The sequence below is a fragment of the Hevea brasiliensis genome, chromosome 16, assembly GCF_030052815.1.
Source record: "Hevea brasiliensis isolate MT/VB/25A 57/8 chromosome 16, ASM3005281v1, whole genome shotgun sequence".
Classification (NCBI taxonomy): domain Eukaryota; kingdom Viridiplantae; phylum Streptophyta; class Magnoliopsida; order Malpighiales; family Euphorbiaceae; genus Hevea; species Hevea brasiliensis.
Window position 1 is genome coordinate 30855101 of NC_079508.1, and position 27306 is coordinate 30882406.

Genomic DNA, 27306 nt, shown 5'->3' on the forward strand with positions numbered 1-27306 from the left:
ATCTTCCAACTGACTCCTTTGAACTTATCAGATGCCATGGCAATCTTCGAGCTGATCATTTCTTTAAAGAAACTGACCTGATCATAGTTTATGAGGAACAATTGAAAGCCGGGCTTCAGTTTCGCCTGAACAGATTCTATAGAGCTGTCCTAAAGTTCCATCAGGTTTGCGTAGCCCAAGTGCATCCAAACTCCTAGTGGACTCTGGTAGCTTTCAGAGGTTTATACCGGGCCAAAAAGCTTGAGCCTACAGCGAAGATTTTTATTGAGTTGCATAGACTAGCTCGGCGGAAGGACGATGAATATTGGTTTTTCCAAGCCAAGCTGAACTGCGGTCTCTTCACCGATCTCCCTTTTTCATTAAAGAAGTGGAAAGATCGATTTTCATATTGAGGAGAAAGGACTCGAATGGCTTTGAGGGCATCCCACGTAGTTGGCAGTATCTGGTTCCTTCCATTCCAAAAAAGATCACCTTAAATAAAAATGAGGATGCCATGGTAAAGGAATTGAAGGATCAGGCGGCCACTCATGTCACACCCTACTCCTCGTAAGATGTAACATGCTCCCGTAGTACACCTAATGAATTACCTTACTTCGCCTATCGATAACCCATTAAATATACTATTAGGGATTTTAAAACAATTTTCGTTCATTTTTAAATTGGCAGGTAAAATTTTTTTTAGATATTAAAAACCTTTATTTAAAGTCCAAACATAAATCTAATTTTTAGATATTTAAAATCTCCGCAATTTTTACAAAAATTTCGGCAGAGTGCCGTCTGTATTTTGAGAAAACAGTTCTTCAAAACCTGTAACATCCTCATTTTAGCTAGTCCGTATTGTCTACTGTTTCAGTGACCAGTGTCAGTCCGGACAGCTAGAACGTTCGGAAAAAAAAAATTATTTAAACTAAAGTAAGGAACCAAAAATTAACTCAAATATTAATAAGAAAAAAAAATTTAGGAAAAATTATAAAATAATTTTTGGGACTCCAGAGAAGGGTCATTGAGGTTCATATGGCATTAGAATGCCAAGAAAATACTTAGAAAAATTTTTCAATCAGTACAGACAATTTTGGCCCGTTAAGCCAAATGGAGGGCATTTTGGTCATTTCGTCTTCAGAGATGATTTTTGGGCCAACTTGTCCAGTTAAATAAATAGTTTATATAACATAAAATATAAATAAATATAGTTAAAAATTTAATTGTGATTAAATAGACAAGAAATGGAGAGAAAATGAAAGAAAATGGATTTATGACATCATCATGATGTCATTAAAAACTCACCCAACCAACCCAATGTTGACACATGGCATAAGTTTACATAAAAGAGACAAATGGGCTGGAAAAGGAACAAAAAAAATTAGACTTCTTCTCCCTTTCTCCTTCCTTACGTGACATACCCACCATAGCCACATTTTCAAGCTTTTTCAAAGCTTGATTTCACTAGTTCTCACCCCACTAAACCCTAAACTCCCAACACAAAAAAGTGTTCTTGCATCTTGTAGATTCTTTTGGGAGCAAAAAGAAGAGGAAAACAAGAGCTTTAGCAAGTGGGAAAATCTCACTCCTTTGAGGTTAGTGACCTAACCATGAATTTTTCTTTAAATTCTTATTAAGAACTTTAAATATGTGTAAATTGCAAAGAAAAATTGTTGAATACCATTTGGATGGAAACCCTAGATTCATGGCAGCCATGGTTAGGGTTTGTTTGTAGTGAGTTAATGAAGTTAAAAGACCATCATGGCAGCCCACAATACCCACTAAGTGGATTGATGAAATGCAAGTTAAATGCATGATTTGAGATGTTAGGGTTAGGGTTTGGGTATAAAATGGAGACTTGAATCATGTAATTATGAACGTGAGTTTTAATGGTCAATTAGTGACCATTTGGTTATGTGTAAACAAGAAATGAGGTGGTTTGATTAGTGAGAAATGCAGTTGGTGTGGCTGCCCAAGGTGACCTGCAGAATTGGACATAAGTCTAGCAGGTTTGGGCAGCCATAACTTGAATTGTAGAGGTTCAATTGGTGCAAGACTAATTGGACATGAAACTAGACACATAATGGCACAACTTTGGTGAAGAAACCATGCCCATAAAATCAAACCAAGTGGACTAAAAGCTTGCCCTAATCCGGGTGAACTGCAGTCTGTTTCTGCAGAATGACCAAATAAACAGTGATTGTTCATTTGGCCATAACTCAGCGTAGAATGGTCCAATTGACCTGAAATTTTACCAGCAACAATTTGAGATATAGACCAACAACTTTCATGAAGAAATCTAACCCAAATTATGACCAGAACCTATCTAACAAGTGAGTTGCATTCACTGTTCACTGCACTATAGATATGGTCAGTCCAGAAAAATTTCAATCCGGCCAGTTGTGGTTTTTGGACCATAACTTAAGCTAAAAAACTCCAAATGGAGTGATTCAAAAACAAAAATTAAACTAGACAAAATAAGGAACAACTTTCATGTTGATCATTTTGCCAAATTCCCATTGCAAAAATGACAAATGAAACAGTAAATATAAGGTATGAAAACTGAAAATTCTGCTCAATTAACTTTAAGCTTAGAAATGGTATTAGCAACCAATACCAACAAATTTTGAATGCAAAATGTGGTATGTTGGGAGTATAAAAACCAATATACCTATTGTCTATGCAAAAGTCAACATTTTGGTTGACTAATGAAGTGAATAGTAATATCAAAACTTGAAATTCAAAAATTGTAAAACTCAAAAGTGTAAAATGCCCTAGTATACCTAACAAGATTGGTTTGGATAGCTTGGCATGCCAATAGGGTTCTGTTAGCATTACTGCATATGGCTTCATGCCATTCTGTGTTTCATGGCTTTCCCATGCCATTCTGTGAAATAATAGCCTTTGGCTATGTTATTTGAGTTGATATGCTTGGGTTTTAACCCTGATAATTATTACAGCTTATTAGTTATTTTGTTGCACACCGGGAGACATAATGTGATCGAAGGTGTGATGGTCCGAGGTACTTAGTACCCAGTGCTGGTTTACCCGTTTATCCAGTCCAGTCAACTAGTATGGGTTACTCGGGCAATGATAATAAACCTTATCAAATTTTAAGTGAATAATACTACAAATAATATCAAAAATTAAGTCTACAATAAAATGAAATCATATATTCTGCATAATTATTTTATTTTATTTTATTTTATTTTATATTGTCACTACTAAGCAGAATTGCTTAGTGTGTCGCTTTTGCCACGCCGCAGTATCGAGACCTAGCCGGGAGCCCAAAGCAGACATCGACGGTGAGCCTTCAGAGCTGCATCCGGGGTCCGGAGTCACCTCACATCTGCACTGCATATGGTTGAACATTAGGACTATAAGTGGCCCTTTTGTATTTTTGCATTTTGTATTAGTTTGGATTGTAACTATAAACTCCTGTAATTATGTATTAATGTAAATATATAAAATTTCATATTATTGAGATTTTCTGCATAATGTATGTTGATAAATGAAATGTTGAGAATTATTTGTGAATATGCTTAAGTGATGAAGTGAACAGAAAAGTTTTGAAAATAGTATTGTGATTTTGAGATTGACTTGAATGTGTATAATGGAGTTTGGATTTGGAAATTATTTTGGAAGTATTTTTAAACAGGTTCAGAAGAACTGTTTTTCCAATTTACAGCCGGCACTCTGTCGGATTTTCTATAAAATTGCGGATAAATTCAGATTTATCAAAATTGAAAAATAAATGAATTATAAAGGGATAAATTGTAATAGAAACATAAATAGGTGCTCCGGAACATTGAGTGACATAACTTACTCGGCCACACTGTAGACGGGTAAGGGGTGTCACAAAACCTGAAAACAAAGACACTCCCAATATATTTCTCAATCACAACTCCATTATTCAATCTCATTTCACAAATCAGCACGAGCAACTCCGGACACCATTTAAATTAAATCAAACATTGAAACATCTCATTAAGGTAACAAAATTAATATTTACATTCATGGAATCATTAAAAATTTAGTAGTCCAAAACTTTATAAATACATAAAATCTCAAGTTAACCTTACAATAATTTGTATTTGATTGCAATCCAAAAATATATTACAAAAGAGTTGGTGCAACTGCTTAAAGGAAATTTCATACATATAATTATAGAATTACATCAAAATCTAAAGTACAAGGGTATACCTATGATATACCCGAAGATAGTCTCACTATGTCTTTCAGTAATCTTGCTCAGCTGCTTTATATTTTCTTTCACCTGCGACAGCATACAAAGCTATCGCTGAGTGGTGAACTCAGTGGTGCACAAACTAATAATTTAAAACTTAACACAAGTTATGCTTGACAATTCATAACAAATAAAAATTTAAAATTTCTAAATTCTTCAAAATTCATAACATTCAGAAATCAATATTTTCATTCATGCAAATTATTCATTTGAATAACATTTTGATCAAATAGTAATTATTTATCTACATTTCTTTTAAATCTCGAAACAATATAAAAATATTTTGAATCACTGACAAATTATTTATTTCAACTACAATTTATCAAACTATGCATAATTTAAAGGGCTTTGCCAACAATTCACATAGTTGAACCCATGATCCAAAATTCAAATAGATGCCGTGTTGTACACCACGACATTACTAGCTAGTATATATGAGTACTCATTCAAACTCTTTCCCAACTGGCAAACCAGAGAGGAAGAAACTCACCCTATCTAATGGAGGAGATATCTCACTAAACAAGCTAATGAGAATTCACAACATATATTGCCATATCAACTGTGGTTTCAAATCATATTCAAAACAATTTCTATTTACCAAGTGTTTACAAACCATTAACATATTGAATCATCATAAATTCATGCTCAAGGTTGGCAACACATCAAACTTAAAATTTACAATCCTCAAAACCATGCAATAAATCCTTAAATGCATAAGAAAATTTATATTTAAATTATACAATTTCATTCAATAAGTTAAAATTCTCAACACAACAAAATCATAAATCATAAAATAAACTTGTTCAAATCAATTTAGAAGTGAAAAGTAACAAAATAGTTAGTTGTGCATAAACCTTATACAAGTCACCTCTTGGCCTTGACTCGATGTCTCAGGTTCTTTCCCGGTATTCTTTTCCATTGAAACACACAGTTTCACAGTGTTTCAGTATTATAATTTATCATAACTCCAAAAATAAATTCAAATCTACTTATACCTAGCTTTAATATGCTAAACTTGACGTTCTTTAAAATTTATATTTTGGGGTTACTATTCATGATACTATTCAAGTCAATTTGTTGACTTTCTAATGCTTAATAGGTATGGGAATTCTAATTTCACCCACATGCCACATTTTGGTTACCTAATTTGTTGGTTTTGGTTCTTTTCTCAAAATTTAAGTCTTTTAGGCAAAATTTCAAATTTTCAGTTTTGATGTCCTGTTTTACACTATTCCATTGGTCATATTGCTGTTAGAATCTGGCTAAGTTTTCTTCATAGAAGTTGTTCCTTATTGTCTTAACTTTATTTCCCTTTTTGAATCACTCCATTTTGAGTTTTGTAGCTCAAGTTATAGCCATTTAAACATGGCTGGCCGGATTGGTCTAACCCAGATTTTCTGGGCAACTAATTTGGTTCTGGCAGTTTTAGGTCACTAATTTTGGGTGGCTAAATGACTTAGTTAAGGGCAGAATTTTGATTTATGTTCCTCATGAAAGTTGTAGGGCTATGTCTCATCTTTCTACTGGTAAAATTTCAGGTCATTTGGACCTTCCTAGGCCAAGTTATGGCTAAATGAACAAATACTGTTCATTTGGTCATTTTTATACAGGGCAGTATGCCCAATTCCGGATTTGGCCAATTTGTTCACTATGCTATGGTCACTTTCTGGGCATGATTCCTAAATAAAAAATATTCCATTTTGTGTCTAGTTTCACTTCCAATTAGTCTCACACCAATTGGGTTGGTAAATTTTCAGTTTTGGTCCCTGAAAGGGACCTAGGTCATGCTGCCTTCAGGATGACCATAACCAATTCGAATTAATTTGGTTCCAACACTTCCTACACACTACAATTGGTCATAAATTACCATTTTTCAACTTAAGTAAGGTCAGCCACATAATTAAACTAATTTTCACATTTTTCTCTCCCAAACCCTATGTGCCAAAAACCTAATTCATAAAATTTAAATCTAATGCATTCTAAACACCAATCCATAGTCTACATACATAATTCAACTTAAAAAACCATTCAAATACATCAAATTCACTTATTTCAAACCCTAATCTACTATTGGCCAAATTTCTATTTGGTCCCCCAAGGATAGTTCTCTTTTAATTTTAAGTATATTTCTAAGTTAATTGAACTAAGAACATAAATATTTAACTAAAATATTCAAGTTTAGATTACTAACCTCAAGCTTTAACTTCCAAATTTTCCAATCTTCAATTCCTTCCTTTTCTTTATCCTCCAATCTTCTTTTCTAGTTGAGTTAGCAAGGTTTTATGAAGAAATTTGGGAGAAATTAGAGGTATGTGCATGAAAATAAAGCTTGAAACAAAGCTTTAATGGTGGAATACATGGAGAGAGGAGAGGGATATGGGATGGCTTGTTTGTGAGGAAGAAGAGTGAATAATTTTTTTTTCTTTTTTTCTTTTGTTTTTATGTCTTTATTAGGTGTAATTGACTTGGTCAAAAATTAAGTTAATTAAAATTAAATTTTGATATCATGTGTGATGTCATCCAATGAGGTAAGCATGATGTAATAAACTTTTTCCTTTTTCTTTTTCTTTTGCATTTAATTTTCCATTAGCTTTTTAATTTAATTCATAATCCCAAAATTTTATTTTCTCTGATTTTATTAGACAATTAGGTCAGGAGTCAGCTCTAGGGTAAATTGACCAAATTGCCCCTAGCCAGTTCGATTCGGTTTGCAAATAATTCAATATTTCTTCTGGATCCCTGACCTAATTATTTGACCTACTTAACAATTCTTTGTTGTGATTTTCTCTTTTCCACTGTGTTCACAATAGTCCTAAGGAACGCGGCGTTACATTTTACGGTTCGAAATTCGAGTTTAAATTGACCTCGCAGTCCTTCCCGAGAAGGTCACCCATCGCTATGACTCTCGGCTTATTTAACTTCTTGTGTTCTATTTTTCTTATTTATACTTAACTATTTGACAATTACTAATTATTTGTTTTCAGGGCTTCTCTAGGTGTCTTAGATGTGGTTCTAATCCCCTTAATTATCCGGACTGACACCGGTCACCGGAACAGTGAAATATACCAGGCTATACAAATAGGGGTGTTACAACTCACAAGTATTCATGTTTGGATGTGGTTATGGCCAAACTGAAATGGTGGTTAATGCAAATGATCGCCCATGAGGACTATGAGTTACAACTCTCTGACCTTGGACTCGGGATCTGTATAACCTAAATCTTTAGTCTCCTAACTTTGGTGATCTCACTAACTTATTCTCTGTGCAGGTATGGTGGGAGGCGAGAGCGCAAAGGAGAGCCGCAAGCAAAAAAGGGAGGTCGCCTGAAAAATGCGAGAAATGAAAGCTGCTACTGCCTCCCAAACGCCAAGGCAGGACTCGGTAGAAGTGTCGACCTCTTCGTTTTGACCTCCAGAACAGCCAATCCTAGAGGTAGAGATCACTCCTTCCCCTCTTCGATTAGCTGAACCACCGCCTCTGTCAGTCTCTTCAAGTGCAGAAGGAGGGTCTTCCTGACCAGCCGTAAGGACACTCTCTCATGGTGCTTAGGTCCTTATCCACTCTCTAGAAAGGAACTACTTGATTCGGAGGAATTCTGACTTAGCCAAAGTCCTGGGTGCCACATCTATTTTCAGGAAGATCGGAATAGACTAACTCCAGATAGCATTGATGATTTCCTAGCTCAGACTATGACATTGGGTTTGGAGAGCATTGTGAACCAACATATAATTAGAGAAAAGGCCTATCTCTTGAGGCAGGAGATTCTGAAGATGGTTCAAGATGTAGCTTCCGTCAAAGCCCAACTTTCGTCTACTCAGGACCACATTGCCCAAATTAAAGATCGGATGAAGTCTTACGAGGATAGGATTACTAAACTAGAGTGAGAACTTAAAGATGCTCGGGCCTACCGATCTGCTGATGTCACTCACCTTACCGAAGAGATCAAAGTGAAAGAAAAAGAGGCTGTGGTGAGAGAAGCTGGTGCTTATGTGAATGCTCATGGCAATCTTTTGGTCAAGCTTGTGAGGCGCTATCCCAGGAAGACTTCTCCTGGATGGTGGATCTCGTCCCAAGAGCTGAAGAGGAGAGTGAGGAGGAGCCTGAGAGAGAGAGAGAGAGAGAGAATGATAGAACTGATAATGTACTTAGAGAGTAGGTTAGGGGAGACCCTCCTGTCGAATGACTTGTATATTTTTCTTTTGAAATAAATCTAAATCTTTTTCATGTTCAATTTCTTGATGAGATTGAAAAACATCCAAACCAAATTGCCTGGGTACTTAATCAATTGAATGCAGTTAAACATTAAACCTGAGATCGGTTATTAATCATAAAACATCAAGCCACTCCAAGAGATTAGAAAAACATTACACGTGAACATGAGATCGGACAGAGCTGTGACCGAATATCGAATGAAACTTTAAAACATTTGAAGAGTGATTTGATAGAATTGTAAAGATTTGAAAATGACTTGAGCTTATTAGGGTCGAAATCATTATTTAGGGATCGGATAAAGCCTTTGCTCTGCTTGAGGAATGTTTGGACAATTCGAGCGAGATACCTGATGTAACACCCCTATTTGTATAGCCTAGTATATTTCACTGTTCCAGTGATGGTTGTCAGTTCGGATAATTAAGGGGATTAGGACCACATCTAAGACAACTAGATAAGCTCTGAAAACAAATAATTAGTACTTGTCTAATAGTTAAGTATCAATAAGAAAAAATAGAACACAAGAAGTTAAATGAGCCGAGAGTCACAGCAATGGGTGACCTTCTCGGGAAGGACTGCGAGGTCGATTTAAACTCAAATTTTGAACCGTAAAATATGACACTGCGGTCCTTAGGACTATTGTGAACACAATGGAAAAAAGAAAATCACAAAAAAGAATTATTAAGTAGGTCAAATAATTAGGTCAGAGATCTGGAAGAAATATTAAATTACTTGCAAACCAGATCGAACTGGCGAGGGGTAATTTGGTCAATTTACCCCTAGAGCTAACTCCTGATCTAACTGTCCACTAAAATCGGAGAATCAAAAATGTCAGAAGCGAGAATTAAACTAAAGAACTAAGAAAAAATAAATGAAAAAAAAAAAGAAACAAAAAAGAGAAAAGAAAAAGGTTATTACATCATGGATGACATCAATTATGATGTCATAATTGATTTTATTTTTCCTACCAATTTTGACTAAGATAAAATCTATTAATTAAGATAAAATAACATAAAAAAAACCCTCATCTTCTTCCCTCACTCAAACCAGCTGAACCCTTTCTCGCTCTCATCTCCATTTGTGTCCACCATTGAAGAGTTATTCAAACTTGAATAACTTGATTTTCTCTCACAAAATCTAACCCTAAACCCTAAAAAGCTTCTCAAGAACCCTAGAAAAGAAGAATAAAAGAAAGAAGGAGGAAGAAAGATAGAAAATTGAAGCTCTGGAAATCCAAAGCAAAGGTTAGTGTTTTAACTCTTCACTTTCTAGATTTAATTCATGTGTAGGTAGTGAAATAGCTTGGAAATTATGAGAAAATTGAAACAAATCAAAAGTGTGGACTATAAGTGAAATTCAGCCAGCCTATGTGAGGGTTGGGGTGAATGATTTTGATGCAATTAAATGGTTAATCTAGGTGAGTTAGAGGTATAGACAATGAATATGTAAGTTAACTTCATTAAATTCTAAGATTTAGTAATTAGGGTTCTTGGGTATTTTGACAATTACAAAAAAATTATAGAAAATTGTCTAATGATATGGTTGACCTTACTTGAGTTGAGAAATGGTCAAGTGTGACCATTTGTGGTGTGTATGAAGTGTTGGAACCAAGTTTAAATTCGGATTGGTTATGGTCAATCTACAGGCAGCTTGTCCTAGGTCCCTTTCAGGGACCAAAACTGAAAATTTTCCAACCCAATTGGTGTGAGGCAAATTGAGAGTGAAACTAGACACAAAATCGCACATTTTTCATTCAGGAATCATGCCCAGAAAGTGACCATAACTTAGTGAACAAATTGGCCAAATCTGGATTAGGCAAACTGACCTGTACAAAAATGACCAAATGAACAGTAGTTACGCAAATAACCATAACTTGGTCTAGGAAGGTTCAAATGACCTGAAATTTTACCAGTAAAAAGCTGAGACATAGCCCTACAACTTTCATGAAGAAAACAAACCCAAATTTTGACCATAACTTGTTTGAAAATCCACCTACAGTCAACCACAAAAATTCCTAAAATCCAAAATTTGCCCAGAATTCTGGGTAAAACCAAATCCGGCCAGCCATGTTCAAATGGCTATAACTTGGGCTACAAAATTCCAAATGGAGTGATTCAAAAAGGGAAATAAAGTTAAGACAATAAGGAACAACTTCTATGAAGAAAACTTAGCCAAATTATCACAGCAACATGACAAATGGAATAGTGCAAAACTGAACACCAAAACTGAAAATTTGAAATTTGTACTTAAGAGACTTGAAATTTGAGAAAACAACCAAAACCAACAAATTAGGTAACGAAAATGTGGTATGTGGGTAAAATTGAAATTCCCATACCTATTAAGCATTAGAAAGTCAACAAATTGACTTGAATAGTATTGTGAATAGTAACCCCGAAATATAAATTTTAAAGAACGTCAAGTTAAGCATATTAAAGTTAGATAAAAATAGATTTGAAATTATTTTTGGACTTATGATAATTTATGGCACTAAAACACAGTAAAATTGTGTGTTTCAGTTGAAAAGAATACCGGAAAAGAACCCGAAGCATCGAGTCAAGGCCAAGAGGCGACTCGCTTAAGGTTTGTGTACAACATTAATATTCTTGAAAATTCATTTGCAAAGTGTATGAAATGAATTACTTATATTGCAAAATGTGTATTATGCTTTTGACTTAAATTGTTAAAAGTTTACTTGTATGTGGTTGAAATGGCAATAAATGTTTAGTAAATGGTTAAGATAGTTTTGAAACCATAGTGTCATGACCATATATTTGAATACCTCACTAGCATGACTAGTGGAAAGAAATAGTTTCAAATTTTGATTCCTTCTCTGGCTGAAGTGTTGAGGTGTATGCCAGTAGAAGAAGAAATTGAATGGATATCCATAGTTTGAGCTAGCTAGCCTTGTGATTTCTCATAAGCCTCTAGCTATTGAGATAAATATGTTTCGAATGGCATGATATAACTGTGTGTTTTTATGAAATTCGTTTTGAGATTTCCTAAATGAGATTGTTTGGACTAAAAATTTATAAATCATGTTTTGTATCTGTTATTCATGTTCAGTCCAATATTTGAATAAATGTGATTTGAATTATCCATAAACTGTTATTTTTAGTATGTTGTGCACCACTGAGTCATAGTACTCAGTGATGGCTGTTATTGCTATCGCAGATATAGAGACTAGAGGAGCAGCAGAGTGAGCTGCTGAAGATCTTGGAGCTACACCCCCTGAAGTTCTGTCGGGTATATTTTATACCCTATTTGTAATATTTATTTTGATGTTTGTAAATGTCTGTACATCTAATAATTGGTCATGAGCAGTTGTATAGAGTTTGTAATAATAGTATTTTGGATTTGTAAATGTAAAGTTTGGTTGATTAATGTAAAGTGAATTTATTATAATGAAATATGAATGAAATTATTGAGTACTATTTTTTATGACAATTGAATTGAGAAATGATATTGAATTGTGTTGAGGTAGTAGTGACTTTGATGAAAAAAAATCATTGGAAGTGTTTTTATAGGTTTTTGAAGAACTGTTTTCTTAAAATACAGACGGCACTCTGCCAAAATTTTTCCAAAAATTACGGATAAATAAAAATGGACAAAAATTCTAACTAGTTTTCAAACTTCAGTTAAATGTTTTTAATACCTATTAGAAAATGCTCACCACTTAAAAAAAGTAAGAAAATTATTTTAAAATCCCTTGTAGGGTACTTAATGAGTTATCGGTAGGTGAAGTCGGTAGTTCATTAGGTATTCTACGGGATCATGTTATGCCTTACAAAGGGGTAAGGTGTGACATATTTTAGTGGTATCAGAGTGAATTTTTTGAAGTATGTTTTAACTTGTGAATTTGTGTCTTTTCTTTGATAAGTACAACTACTCAATGTCCTTATTTGTTACATGCAGTGCATTGCATCATAAATATGAACTAATGGAGGGAATCTCCTTGTGTTATTTATTCAGGAGATATCCTAACTCCAGACTGAAATGGAAGAAGGGGATCACTCTGTTGAGCAATCTGTTGAAGCTGAGGCATAAAGGGAAGCCCCAGCTCTACAAAATGTCAGCGGGTCAATGGCACTAACCCCACCAATGCCCCAATTTCTGGCACAATTCACCCAGCAGATGGCTGTAATGTTTCAACAAATAGCTGGGGGTATGCCTACTCAAGCTCCACCCCAGACTTCTGTGGTGCAACCTCAAGCTTCAATCAGACAGTATGATAAGCTATTGAAGTCTGGGGCGATAGAATTTAAGGGTACAGTAGACCCTTTAGAGGCAAAACAGTGGCTAGAGAGGATGGACTGAGTGTTCAAGAAGCTGCACTGCCAAGATGAACTAAAATTCTAGTACTCAATATCGCTACTATAAGGGGATGCATATAATTGGTGGAATACCATCCCCTAAAGCTTAATAGAACCGCTAGTACTGACCTGGGATGACTTCATCAGAGAGTTAGGCAGAAATATGTCCCAGATGCATATGTGGATCAGAAACTACAAGAATTTCTGAGTCTAAAGCAAGGCAACAGATCAGTGGTAGAATATGAGAGGGAGTTCTCCCGCTTAAGCCACAATGCTGGGAGTCTCCTTTCTACCAGCAAGGAAAGGTGCAAGAGATTTGAGACCGATTTGAAGCCCAGTCTGTGGATGCAAGTAATGGGATTCAGATACAGTAACTTCTCTGAGCTCATCTCACAGGCACTTGAGCTAGAAAGGATTGAATTAGAAGTGACACTAACAAAAAAGAAATCGAAAAAGACTGAGAAATCAGAGAAAGACAAAGGGGAAAAATCGGTAGAGCAAAGTCCCAGTGGTATATCTAGAAAGAAGAAAAAATTTGGGGGACCAAGCAGAGGTAGAGGTGGAAGGTTTGGAAGGGGTAGATTCTCTGGACAGATACCCCCTAGATCTTGTCAGCAGTCTACCAGGGGTTCATATCCTACCCGCCCCTGTGAGACTTGTGGCAAGATTCATGGGGGAGAATGTTATTGGGCAACGGGAGCTTGCTTTAACTGTGGAGGCAAAGGCCATCTTGCTAAAGACTGCACCAGTGCCCCTAGATTTGGGCCAACTCCTACAACTGCAGAAGGGTCTGTTCAGAGTCCTGCTATCAGAGGTTCACAACCGGTTAGCAGAGGAAGAGGCAGAGGTAGAGGCAATGCTTTTGGCAGTCAGGGTACTATTAGCCAGTCAGCACAAAGGAGTGCTCCGGCCAGAGTCTACACTATGAGACAGTGGAAAGAGGCTGAGACTTTCGATGTTATATCCGGTACATTCTCTATCTCTGATCAAGATGTATTTGTACTGTTTGATCTGGGTTCAACCCACTCATATGTTAGTGCTAGCATAGTCAGTTCACTTACTGTTCCGTGTGCCAAAATGGATTTTGAAGTGCTAGTAACTAGTCCGTTAGGACAAGAGGTCCGGGTCAATAGAATCTATAAAGATTGTCCTTTGCTGATCCAAGGACACACTTTTCTATCGGATTTGATTAAAATGCCCTTTAGAGATTATGATATCATCTTAGGCATGGATTGGTTAGCCAAGCATCACGCCATAATTGACTGTAGATTGAAGACAGTCACTTTTGGTCTCCCTCTGTACAGTGATGTGGTAATACATGGGGAGAGGCAGTTACTGCCATCAAACATCATTTTGGCTGCACTAGCCAGAAGGATGATCAGAAAGGGGTGTGAAGCATACTTGGCACATGTGATAGATACCCAAGTGGGGAGTCCAACACTAAGGGACATCCCTACAGTATGTGACTTTCCGGATGTGTTTCCTAATGAATTGCCAGGATTACCTCTAGAAAGAGAAGTGCAGTTTGAGATTGATGTCATGCTTGGTGTGGATCCAATTTCCATAACACCATATAGAATGGCACCAGCAGAATTGAAAGAGTTGAAAGTGTAGTTGCAAGAGCTGCTCGACAAGGGCTTTATCTACCCTAGTGTGTCACCTTGGGGAGTGCTAGTGTTGTTTGTTAAGAAGAAGGATGGCACTCTCCGCTTATGTATCGACTATTGACATTTGAATAAGGTGACAATAAAGAACAGATACCCATTGCCTCGCATTGATGACTTGTTTGATCAGTTGAAGGGTGCAGCTGTGTTCTCCAAAATTGACCTGAGATCAGGTTATTATCAGCTAAAATTACAAGAGCAAAGTATTCCTAAAACTGCCTTTAGAACCCGTTATGGCCATTATGAGTTCTTGGTCATGCCATTCGGGTTAACTAATGCTCCGGCTGCTTTTATGGATCTGATGAACACTATCTTCAGACCATACCTCGACCAGTTTGTTGTCGTATTCATAGATGATATATTGGTTTATTCGAGGAGTGTAGAGGAGCATGATAGAAATATGCGGATTGTACTCAGACTTTGTGAGAGAAACAACTATACGCCAAATTATCGAAGTGTGAGTTTTGGCTGAACGAAATATCCTTTTTTGGACACATAGTATTGGTAGAGGGTATCAAGGTATATCCAAGTAAGATAGAAGCTGTTCTTAATTGGAGACCACTCAGAAATATCACAGAGATTCGCAATTTTCTGGGTTTAGCTGGATACTATCGTCGATTTGTGAAGGGATTCTCCATGTTGGCATCTCCATTGACCAAATTACTTCGAAAAGATGTGAAATTTCAATGGACAGATAAATGCCAACAGAGTTTTGATGAGTTGAAGAGATGTTTAACTGAGGCTCCAGTCCTTACTTTACCTACCCCGGGTAAAGAATACACAGTTTACAGTGATGCTTCTCACAATGGGTTAGGTTGTGTATTGATGCAAGATCGGAATGTCATTGCCTATGCATCACGCCAGCTGAAACCGCATGAGAGGAATTATTCGACACATGACTTGGAGCTAGCAGCTATTGTGTTCGCTCTTAAGATCTGGAGACACTATTTGTATGGGGAGAAGTGCTACATCTACACAGATCATAAGAGTTTGAAGTATTTGGGAACTCAGAAGGAGTTGAATTTAAGACAGAGGAGATGGTTAGAGTTGATAAAAGACTATGATTATCTGATAGACTATCAGCCAGAGAAAGCTAATGTTGTGGCTAACGCCTTAAGTCACAAGACTATAGCAAGTCTACGGGTTACTCCTTTGTCTATGGTACATGAGTTGAGATCATTGCATGCCAGCTTAGAGATTAATGATGAAGGGCAGACAGCAGTTGCATGGCATGTACAGCCAGTGTTGATTGATCAGATCAGAATGGATGCTCAGAATGATCAGAAGTATCAGAAACTGTTATAAGAAGTCAGAAAGGGGAAGAAGCCTGAATTCTCAGTGAGAGATGATGGCCTACTGCTTCACCAAGGCAAAATGTATGTTCCTAATGACGTTGACTTGAGACAGGTCATTATGAAGGAAGCACATGAATCTCCTTTTGCTATGCATCCTGGTGGCACAAAAATGTATAGAGGGCTGAAAGAGCACTACTGGTGGATGGGTATGAAAAGAGATGTGGCAGAATTTGTTTCCAAATGCCTAACTTATCAGCAAGTAGAGGCAGAGCATCAAGTACCAGCTGGTTTGTTACATTCACTACCAGTACCGTAATGGAAATGGGAGAGAATAACTATGGACTTTGTGATGGGACTTCTGAAGACACAGAAGAGTCATGATGCAATATGGGTTATAGTTGACAGACTAACCAAGTCTGCTCATTTTCTGCCTGTCCGGATGGACTATAGCCAAGAAAGATTGGCCAAATTGTACATTGATGAAATAGTAAGATTGCATGGAGTGCCAGTATCCATCGTATCGGGCAGAGATCCTAGGTTTACTTCTAGATTCTGGGGTAGTCTTCAGAGAGCCCTAGGAACTAGATTAAACTTTAGCACGACATTCCACCCACAGACAGAAGGCTTGTCTAAAAGAGTAATTCAGATCTTAGAGGACATTCTACGGGCCTGTGTAATTGAATTTGAGGGCAGTTGGGACACACACTTGCCTTTGATTGAGTTTGCTTACAACAATAGCTACCAATCAAGCATTGGGATGCCTCCATATGAAGCTTTGTATGGCAGAAAATGTAGAACCCCGTTGTGTTGGGATGACGTGGGTGAAAGAAAGATGATTGGGCTAGAAATTGTTCAGCAGACTGAAGAAAAGATCAAGTTGATCAGAGATCGACTCAAAGCTGCATCAGACCATCAGAAGTCCTATATTGATTTAAAGAGAAGGGATATTGAGTATGTAGTGGGTGAGAAAGTATTCCTCAAGGTTTCCCCTTAGAAGAAAATTATGAGATTCGGCAGAAAGGGGAAACTGAGTCCTCGTTTTATTGGGCCATATGAGGTTCTGGAGAGAGTGGGTCCTTTGGCATATCGTTTGGCACTACCTCTAGAGTTAAAGAAGATACATAATGTCTTCCATGTGTCCATGTTGAGGAGGTATCGATCAGACCCATCTCATGTACTACCAGTAGAAGAAATTGAAGTGAATCTAGACCTCACATATGATGAAGAACTCATAGAGATTCTGGCTTATGAGGTGAAGTAGCTACGGAGCAAGCAGATACCGTTAGTGAAAGTGTTGTGGAACCATCATTCGGGCCAAGAAGCTACTTGGGAACGAGAGGAGGATATGAGGAGACAGCACCCACAGCTGTTCAAAAAATGATACCAGGTAAAATTTAGAGACGGAATTTATTTTAAGGGGGGGAGAATTGTAACACCCCTATTTGTATAGCCTGGTATATTTCACTGTTTCGGTGACCGGTGTCGGTCCGGATAATTAAGGAGATTAGAACCACATCTAAGATAACTAGATAAGCCTTGAAAACAAATAATTAGTAATTGTCAAATAGTTAAGTATAAATAAGGAAAAACAGAACACAAGAAGTTAAATGAGTTGGGAGTCACAGCGATGGGTGACCTTCCAGGGAAGGACTGCGAGGTCAATTTAAACTCGAATTTCGAACCATAAAATGCGACGCCGCGGTCCTTAGGACTATTGTGAACATAGTGGAAAAGAGAAAATCACAAAAAAGAATTGTTAAGTAGGTCAAATAATTAGGTCAGGGATCCGGAAGAAATATTAAATTACTTGCAAACCGGATCGAACTGGTGAGGGGCAATTTGGTCAATTTACCCCTAAAGCTGACTCCTGACCTAAGTGTCCAATAAAATCAGAGAAACGAAAATGTCAGAAGCGAGAATTAAATTAAAGAACTAAGGAAAAATAAATGAAAAAAAAAAAGAAGAAAAAAAAAAGAGAAAAGAAAAAGGTTATTACATCATGGATGACATCAATTATGATGTCATAATTGATTTTATTTTTCCTACCAATTTTGACTAAGATAAAATCTATTAATTAAGACAAAATAACATAAAAAAAAAAACCCTCATCTTCTTCCCTCACCCAAACAAGCCGAACCCTTTCTCCCTCTCATCTCCATTTGTGTCCACCATTGAAGAGTTATTCAAACTTGAATAACTTGATTTTCTCTCACAAAATCTAACCCTAAACCCTAAAAAGCTTCTCAAGAACCCTAGACAAGAAGAATAGAAGAAAGAAGGAGGAAGAAAGATAGAAAATTGAAGCTTTGGAAATCCAAAGCAAAGGTTAGTGTTTTAACTCTTCACTTCCTAGATTTAATTCATGTGTAGGTAGTGAAATAGCTTGGAAATTATGAGAAAATTGAAACAAATCAAAAGTGTGGACTATAAGTGAAATTTGGCCAGCCTATGTGAGGGTTGGGAGTGAATGATTTTGATGCAATTAAATGGTTAATCTAGGTGAGTTAGAGGTATAGACAATGAATATGTAAGTTAACTTCATTAAATTCCAAGATTTAGTAATTAGGGTTCTTGGGTATTTTGAAAATTGAGAAAAAATTGTGGAAAATGGTCTAATGATGTGGTTGACCTTATTTGAGTTGAGAAATGGTCAAGTGTGACCATTTGTGGTGTGTATGAAGTGTTGGAACCAAGTTTAAATTCGAATTGGTTATGGTCAATCTGCAGGCAACTTGACCTAGGTCCCTTTCAAGGACCAAAACTGAACATTTACCAGCCCAATTGGTGTGAGGGTAATTGGAAATGAAACTAGACACAAAATGGCACATTTTTCATTTAGGAATCATGCCCGGAAAGTGACCATAACTTAGTGAAGAAATTGGCCAAATTCGGATTAGGCAAACTGACCTGTATAAAAATGACCAAATGAACAGTAGTTACGCAAATGACCATAACTTGGTCTAGGAATGTTCAAATGACCTGAAATTTTGCCAGTAGAAAGTTAAGACATATCCGTACAACTTTTATGAAGAAAACAAACCCAAATTTTGACCATAACCTGTTTGAAAATCCACCTGTAGTCAACCACAAAAATTGCCAAAATCCAGAATTTGCCCAGAATTCTGGGTAAAACCAAATCCGGCCAGCCATGTTCAAATGGCCATAACTTGGGCTACAAAACTCCAAATGGAGTGATTCAAAAACAGAAATAAATTTAAGACAATAAGGAACAACTTCTATGAAGAAAATTTTGCCAAATTATCACAGCAACATGACCAATGAAACAGTGCAAAACTGAACACCAAAACTGAAAATTTGAAATTTGTACTTAAGAGACTTGAAGTTTGAGGAAACAACCAAAACCAACAAATTAGGTAACGAAAATGTGGTATGTGGGTGAAATTGGAATTACCATACCTATTAAGCATTAGAAAGTCAACAAATTGACTTGAATAGTAACCCCGAAAAACAAATTTTAAAGAACGTCAAGTTAAGCATATTAAAGTTAGATATAAATAGATTTGAAATTATTTTTAGACTTATGATAATTTATGGTACTGAAAAACTGTAAAATTGTGTGTTTCAGTTGAAAAGAATACCGGGAAAGAACCTGAAGCATCGAGTCAAGGCCAAGAGGGGACTCGCTTAAGGTTTGTGCACAACATCAATATTCTTTAAAATTCATTTACAAAGTGCATGAAATGAATTACTTATATTGCAAAATGTGTATTATGCTTTTAACTTAAATTGTTGAAAGTTTACTGGTATGCGGTTGAAATGGCAATAAATGTTTAGTAAATGGTTAAGATAGTTTTGAAACCACAGTGTCGTGACCATATATTTGAATACCTCACTAGCATGACTAGTGGGAAGAAATAGTTTCGAATTTTGATTCCTTCTCTGGCTGAAGTGTTGAGGTGTGTGACAGTAGAAGAAGAAATTGAATGGATATCCATAGTTTGAGCTAGCTAGCCTTGTGATTTCTCATAAGCCTCTGGCTATTGAGATGAATATGTTTCGAATGGCATGATATAACTATGTGTTTTTATGAAATTCATTTTGAGATTTTCTAAATGAGATTGTTTTGACTAAAAATTTATAAATCATGTTTTGTATATGTTATTCATGTTTAGTTCGATATTTGAATAAATGTGATTTGAATTATGCATAAACTGTTATTTTTAGTATGTTGTGCATCACTGAGTCATAGTACTCAGCGATGGCTATTATTGCTGTCGCAGATATAGAGACTAGAGGAGCAGCAGAGTAAGCTGCTGAAGATCTTGGAGCTACACCCCCTGAAGTTCTGTCGGGTATATTTTATACCCTATTTGTAATATTTATTTTGATGTTTGTAAATGTAAATACATGCAATAACTGGTCATAAGCAGTTATATAGAGTTTGTAATAATAGTATTTTGGATTTGTAAATGTAAAGTTTGGCTGATTAATGTAAAGTGAATTTATTATAATGAAATATGAATGGAATTATTGAGCACTATTTTTTCTGACAATTGGATTGAGAAATGATATTGAATTGTGTTGAGGTAGTAGTTTGATGAAAAAGAATCATTGGAAGTTTTTTAACAGGATTTTGAAGAACTGTTTTCTTAAAATACAGCCGGCACTCTGCCGAAATTTTTCCAAAAATTGCGAACAAATAAAAATGGACAAAAATTTTAACTAGTTTTCAAACTCCAATTAAATGTTTTTAATACCTATTAGAAAGTGCTCACCACTTATAAAAAGTAAGAAAATTATTTTAAAATCCCTTGTAGGGTACTTAATGAGTTATCGGTAGGTGAAGTTTGGTAGTTCATTAGGTATTCTACGGGATCATGTTATGCGTTACAGAGGGGTAAGGTGTGACACCTGATCACAATACCATGTGTAGATTTGGAATTTTGAGGTATTTGAACATAGAAGGATTGGAAAACAATAGCATGGAAGATTGAATGGTTTGGAGATCTAATATCGATTCAAACACATCGGATAAAGGCCAAGAGATCAGAAAGCAATCTAACTTGAATGTGAGATCAATTTACTCCGAAGAGAAGCCATTGGTGAGTTCGGAAAAGCTACCTGTGATTGGGTCATCAGTCGAAAACGGATAACATAATGAAGTTTCAATTTTAAAAGAACCTTGCATTTGAGGGTTGACCAAAATATGGTGTCTACATTGGTCAATTCACCCCTAGAGTTGATTTTTGATCAAAATGTCAATTAAATTAAGTGAAATTAATGTAATAAAATATAAAGAAATTTTGATAAAAATTCAAATTGAGAAGTGTAAATGAAAGAAGAAAAGAAAGAAATAAAAAATTAAATTTTAGTTATGACATAAGCATGACAAATGATGACTCAATTAAAAACTAATTAGAATAAGACACGTAAAGTTATCTAAGACAAGTATATAAAGGAACAAATTCATTAAATAAAAAGCAACTTCTTCTTCTTCCTCTCCCTTCTTGGCCGCCCACTCTCCCATTCCCTTTCCTCCATTGCTTCTTTTCCAAAGCTCCAAAATCCATTCATTTCTTCCATATTTCCCATAACCCCAAACACAAAAACTTGTTAATTGACCTTGATTTGAAGATTGGGAGTAAAAAGAAGAAGAGAAATTCAAGTTTTGAAAGTGGAGAAAATCTCTCAAGTGAGGTATGTGCACTTTCATCTTAAATTCTTGTAGTTTACTTGAATTTAAGTTTGAATATGGGAAATTTTCATGAAAATTAAAGGTAAAGATGCATGTATGAGGGAAGTGAATTTTGGCCAACTTATGGGAGGAGGGTTTGATGTGTTTAATTGAAATTATACTTGAATTCTAACTTGGGTAAAGTGATATACATGAATGGTATGTTGGATTACATGAGATTAGCATTAAATTAGGAATTGGGAAATTAGGGCTTTGGAAAATTAGGGATTTTGTGCTATGGAATGAAATTAATGTTTTTTAGTCTAAATATTGACCAAATTATGTGTACTGACTATGAAATGAGGTTGGTTGTTGAGTGGAATTAATGAATTGGAAATTGGTCAATATGTTAAATTTTGGAACCCTGAGTTCAGCAGTTTTCCATGAGCATAAGTAGAGTTACATAGCTCCAAATGGTGTGAGGCCAATTGTAGATGAAACCTATGACATAATGCCACAATTTTCATGAAGGAATCCTGCCCAGGAAATGACCATAAGTTACCATAATTCAACCTTGAATCTGTAATGGCAATTCTAGATAGTAGCAGAATTGGCCACGTGAACAGTAATCTTAAAATTTTCGTAACTCACTCTAGAAAACTCCAATCGGCCTGATTCTTAAACTCATGGAAACCTAAGACATAGGAGAACATTTCATGTTAGAACTTAAGGCTAAATTATGAACTTAACTCAACTAAATTGCTGGATAAATCTGGATCAGTAAATCTGCCTGCACCCGAACCATACCTGGAAATCCTGAATTTTGGGTACCTGACCAGTTTTAGTAAAAATTGAAGGAACGGAAGCGTGAAAAACACAAGATTATACCATTGAATTCAAAAATTTTCACCTAGGGTCACATGCACCATGCAAGATTTATTTTTATCTATTTGATTTCAATGATAAACAACATATTAAAACTCTTTTAATATGTTTTTGGATCTGTATTTGCCATTTAAGATTTTAAAATTAATCAGATTAATTTTAGAACCCTAGATTAAATCAAGAACGATTACACTAACCTCTTGATGTGCTGCAGCGTGTCTGCGCCTTTGAGATTCGTCTTCAGGACACCAGATGTTGTCCCTCTAGCTTGTCCACACCAAGAACACCTATGGCAGCCCTTGAACAGCTTCTAAAGCCTTTTCTATTAATTTGAAATTCAAGTTCTGCCTTTTAAAAGATTAGAGATGTAAACAGGACACTAGAAACAATTTCTAGTGTTCTTAATTTAAGAGATTGATGGCTAATCTCTTTGAATTGATGAGAGATGAAGAGAAATAGTTGGAGAGGCTCAAAGTGGCGTGACAATTGAGAGGAGAGGCTACTGGTTATGTTTTCTTTTCATAACCACACTTAAATAGCTAGGTTAACACATTAAACCCTAGCCACATGTCACCTTTTGATTAGCTCTAGGTTTAAGTGACCCAATCACATTGTGCCAAGTGTCAAACCTATATTTAATCTTGATTTTAATCATCTTACATGATTAAAAAACATTTGGCAAGCTTATGTGTTATGCCATGTGTCACCATCTCATGGTGCCACGTGTCACACTGTGAAATGACCAAAATGCCCCTGTGTCTTAATTTTGAGTTCTTAACCCAAAATAATTATTTTCTTCTTCTAATTAATTTATATCAAATATAAATTAATTAATTAATCTCTATTAATTAATTTCTCATCAATTAAATTCATATTTAAACACTTTAAATATAAATTTAATTTATACTACACATCCAATAATCTAGATTTGGTTTCAAGTCATGCTAGGGACTTTGCAATCTAATTGCAAACCAAACCTATTTAATTAATCAATTAAACTCTTTAATTAATTAATTAAATCATATTTAATTAGGTGATAACTTGTGTATGTGTGTGACTTACTAGGCTCATCACTAATTGGCAATGAGACATGATATCAACTCTTAATATCATCAGAACTCTTTCTTACCATAAATGATTTCTCTAAATCATTTTATGAACCTCATAAACCATGGTTAACACCTAGCATAGCATGCCATGGCCACCCAATTAGTAATAAGATTTACCTTAAATGAACCTATAATCATATGTTACCATGCACTAGAATCTCTCTGTTACAAAATCCCAACTCAAGCTGGAGTCATGGTTTATGTCAAACTCCATTTGCTATGAATATTATGTTCTCTTTTAATTCCAGTTCTTGATTAAAAGATTTTCTCATCAGAAACTCTTTTCTGAATAAATCTATCTGTCTGGCCAGAACTTGAAACATCAAGAACAATTAAATGAACATAGGATTTTATCTCTATTTACTTAGAGGAACAGATTCCATCTTGATCAACACCTACCTCCATATATAACTAGTAGGAGCCAACAGATGCCCATATACCCATACACAGTACAAGTATGAAAGCAGTATCAAACTCAAACTACCTATATACAAGATAACTGCTATCTCGTGTCTAAAGATTATATGCATCGATATGATTTATGACAAAACATTGACAAGAGTAAACTCCATGTGCTTGTCATAAGTGTCACCGGTTCGCCTACTTATCATGTATAAGTGCCTATCATGTTTGTCATATGGCATGAGACTCACCATTCCATCTTATTTATATCTCATATAAATAACTTGGGAACAAACATGAATACAATCTTTTCGGATAAGTCATGTCCTTATTATGAAGTATCCTCGATTGTGAACCTATTTATGATACTTTGTGCTAGAAATATTGTCACTCATATTCTTAACAACTTAAGAATAATATTTCTAACAAAATATCAATGGACCTTTTCTATTACACATAAATATATTATGTAAACGGAAAAGTGGAAATGCCTTTTATTATTAAAAATATGTACAAGATACATACTAAATGATATGCTCTAGGGCATACTACTAACAATCTCCCACTAGCACTAGAGCCATTCATTACAATACCTTAGACCCATCTTCTCAAGATGTCACTAATCGAGCTTGTGATAAAGGCTTAGTGAATGGATCACCTGAATTTTTAGTCGATGTTATTTTTCTGCATGGCTATATCGCTTTGCCCAACTATATGTCCGATAATGTGGTAGTGCCTTTCTATGTGTTTGGATTTTGGTGAGACCTTAGTTCCTTAGCTCAGATGATCGCTCCATTATTGTCACAAAGCAATGGAACTGCTGACTCAATGGAAGGAACTATCGTAAGTTCTGTCACGAACTTCTTTATCCAAACAGACTTTCTTTGCGAGATCCGATGCAGAATATACTCAAATTTCAAGAGTGGAATCTGCAAATGTGCTCGCTTGGAACTCTTCCAACCGATCGCACCTCTATTACAAATGAACACATATCCAGAGGTAGACTTTCTATCATCAATATCCGATTGGAAATCGTAATCGTGATAACCATCCAATTGCAAGTCTCCACCTCCATAAATCAAGAATAAATCCTTAGTTCTTCTCAAGTACTTAAGAATATTCTTGATCATATCCAGATGTTCCAAACCTGATTGGATTGATACCGCTAGTCAAACTAATAAAGATATGCGATATCCGGCCTAGTACACAACATTGCATACATTAAACTTCCAATAGCCGAAGCATATGGAATCCTGGCCATCTTATCTCTTTCTTCAGGTGTCTTTGGAGACATCTCTTTAGAAAGGTGGATACCATGTCTCACTGGTAACAATCCTCTCTTGGAATCAAGCATGTTAAACCTCCTTAACACCTTTTCCAAGTATAGACTTTGGGATAAACCAATTATTCTTTTCGCTCTATCTCTATAGATGCGAATCCCAAGAATATAGGTTGCCTCCCCTAAGTCTTTCATGGAGAATGTATTTGACAACCATACCTTTATAATCGTCAACATACCTGTATCATTACCCATCAACAGTATGTCATCCACATATAAGACAAGGAAAGTGATAGCACTGTCACTAACCTTCTTATATACACATGGCTCATCTTCATTTTTGATAAAACCAAAAGATTTAATGGCTTCATCAAAACGGATGTTCCAACTCCTCGAAGCTTGTTTCAATCCATAAATGGATCACTTTAGCTTGCATACCTTGGAACCATCTTGGGATTCAAATCCCCTAGGTTGTTCCATGAAAATGTTTCTTCAATGTATCCATTGAGAAAAGCTGTTTTGACATCCATCTGCCAAATCTCATAATCATAGTATGCAGCTATTGCTAATAAAATCCGAATTGATTTAAGCATGGCAACAGGCGAGAAAGTCTCCTCATAGTCTATTCCTTGCCTTTGGCGAAACCCTTTCGCTACTAGCCTTGCCTTATAGGTCTCTACCTTTCCATCAAAACTAATTTTCTTCTTGAAAACCCATTTGTTCCCTATAGGTACAATACCTTCAGGTGGGTCAACAAGATCCCAAACTTGATTCTTATACATGGAATCAATCTCGGATTTCATAGCATCAATCCATTTTGAAGAGTCTATATCTGATATAGCTTCTTCATAGGTAAGTGGATCATCTCCATGATCTACTTCTTCATGAGTAGACAACTCTTGTTGTTCTACGAGGAACAGCTGTAGATGTTTCATCAACGGGTATTGGTTGACTAGATGGATCTATATCCATCTGATCTGTCGGTTGGTCAGAATTCTCCAATTCTAACTCTATTTGCCTTCCTTTGCCTCCTTCTTGAACAAACTGTTGTTCAAGAAATGTGGCATCTCTACTTATCACAACCTTTTGTGAAGTAGGCAAATAAAAATAATATCCAAAACTATCTTTTGGATATCCAACAAATCGACCTTTTTCTGATTTGGTCTCCAATTTATCAGTGTTCAGCTTTTTGATATAAGCTGGACAGCCCCAAATCTTAACATGCTTAAGACTTGGTTTTCTTCCATGCCATATCTCATAAGGTGTGGAAGAAACTAATTTTGATGGAATCCTATTCAGAATATACAAAGCTGATTCTAATGCAAATCCCCAAAAGAAGATTGGCATATCAGTATAGCTCATCATGCTACGTACCATATCCAATAGGGTACGATTTCTCCTTTCAGATACACCATTCCACTGTGGCGTTCCTGGAGGAGTCAGCTGAGAAACAATGCCATGCTCTCTCAAGTATTCATCAAATTCAGTACTCAAATATTCACCTCCACGATCTGATCGAAGAACTTTAATATTCTTTCCTGTTTGATTTTCTACTTCAGATTTAAATTCTTTGAACTTTTCAAAAGATTCATGTTTGTATTTCATCAAATACAAATACCCAAACCTTGATTTATCATCAGTAAAGGTAATAAAATAATGAAAACCCCCTCTAGCCATTTCTTTAAATGGACCACATACATCACTATGTATTAGCTCCAAAATATTTTCAGCTCTTAGCCCTTGTCCAACAAAGGGTGATGTAGTCATTTTGCCCTGAAGGCAAGATTCACAAGTTGGAGTAGGCTCAGAGTCCAATGAGGATAGAATCCCCATTTTCTCCAATTTTGCAATCCTATCTTCTGCAACATGACATGACCTTAAGTGCCAAATATATTTTGAACTTGAGTTGGTTTTTACCATGGCATTGCATTCATTTAGATTGCTATACTCTGGCCAGTGGAAACACTTTCTTACTGGCAATGGAAACACATTACTGTTGGAAGTGGAAACACTTTCCTTTGCCTTTGTCAGCTTTGGTCTTCCTTTTCTGTTTAGCTATTTTCTTGGAAGGACAAGGAATCTGAGGTTTCTTTTTCTTATTGCCCTTCTTCTTGTTGGACTTTCCAGCAGAAGAAGATGCAACCAAAGCTACCTCTTTTCCTTTATTGCCTGGCATATTCTTTTGGGCAATAACCAGCATGTTGAGTAATTCAGCTAAGGTGCATTCCTGTTTAGTCATATGGAAATTTGTCACAAAATTCCCAAAAGACTCGTGAAGGGATCAAGGATCAAA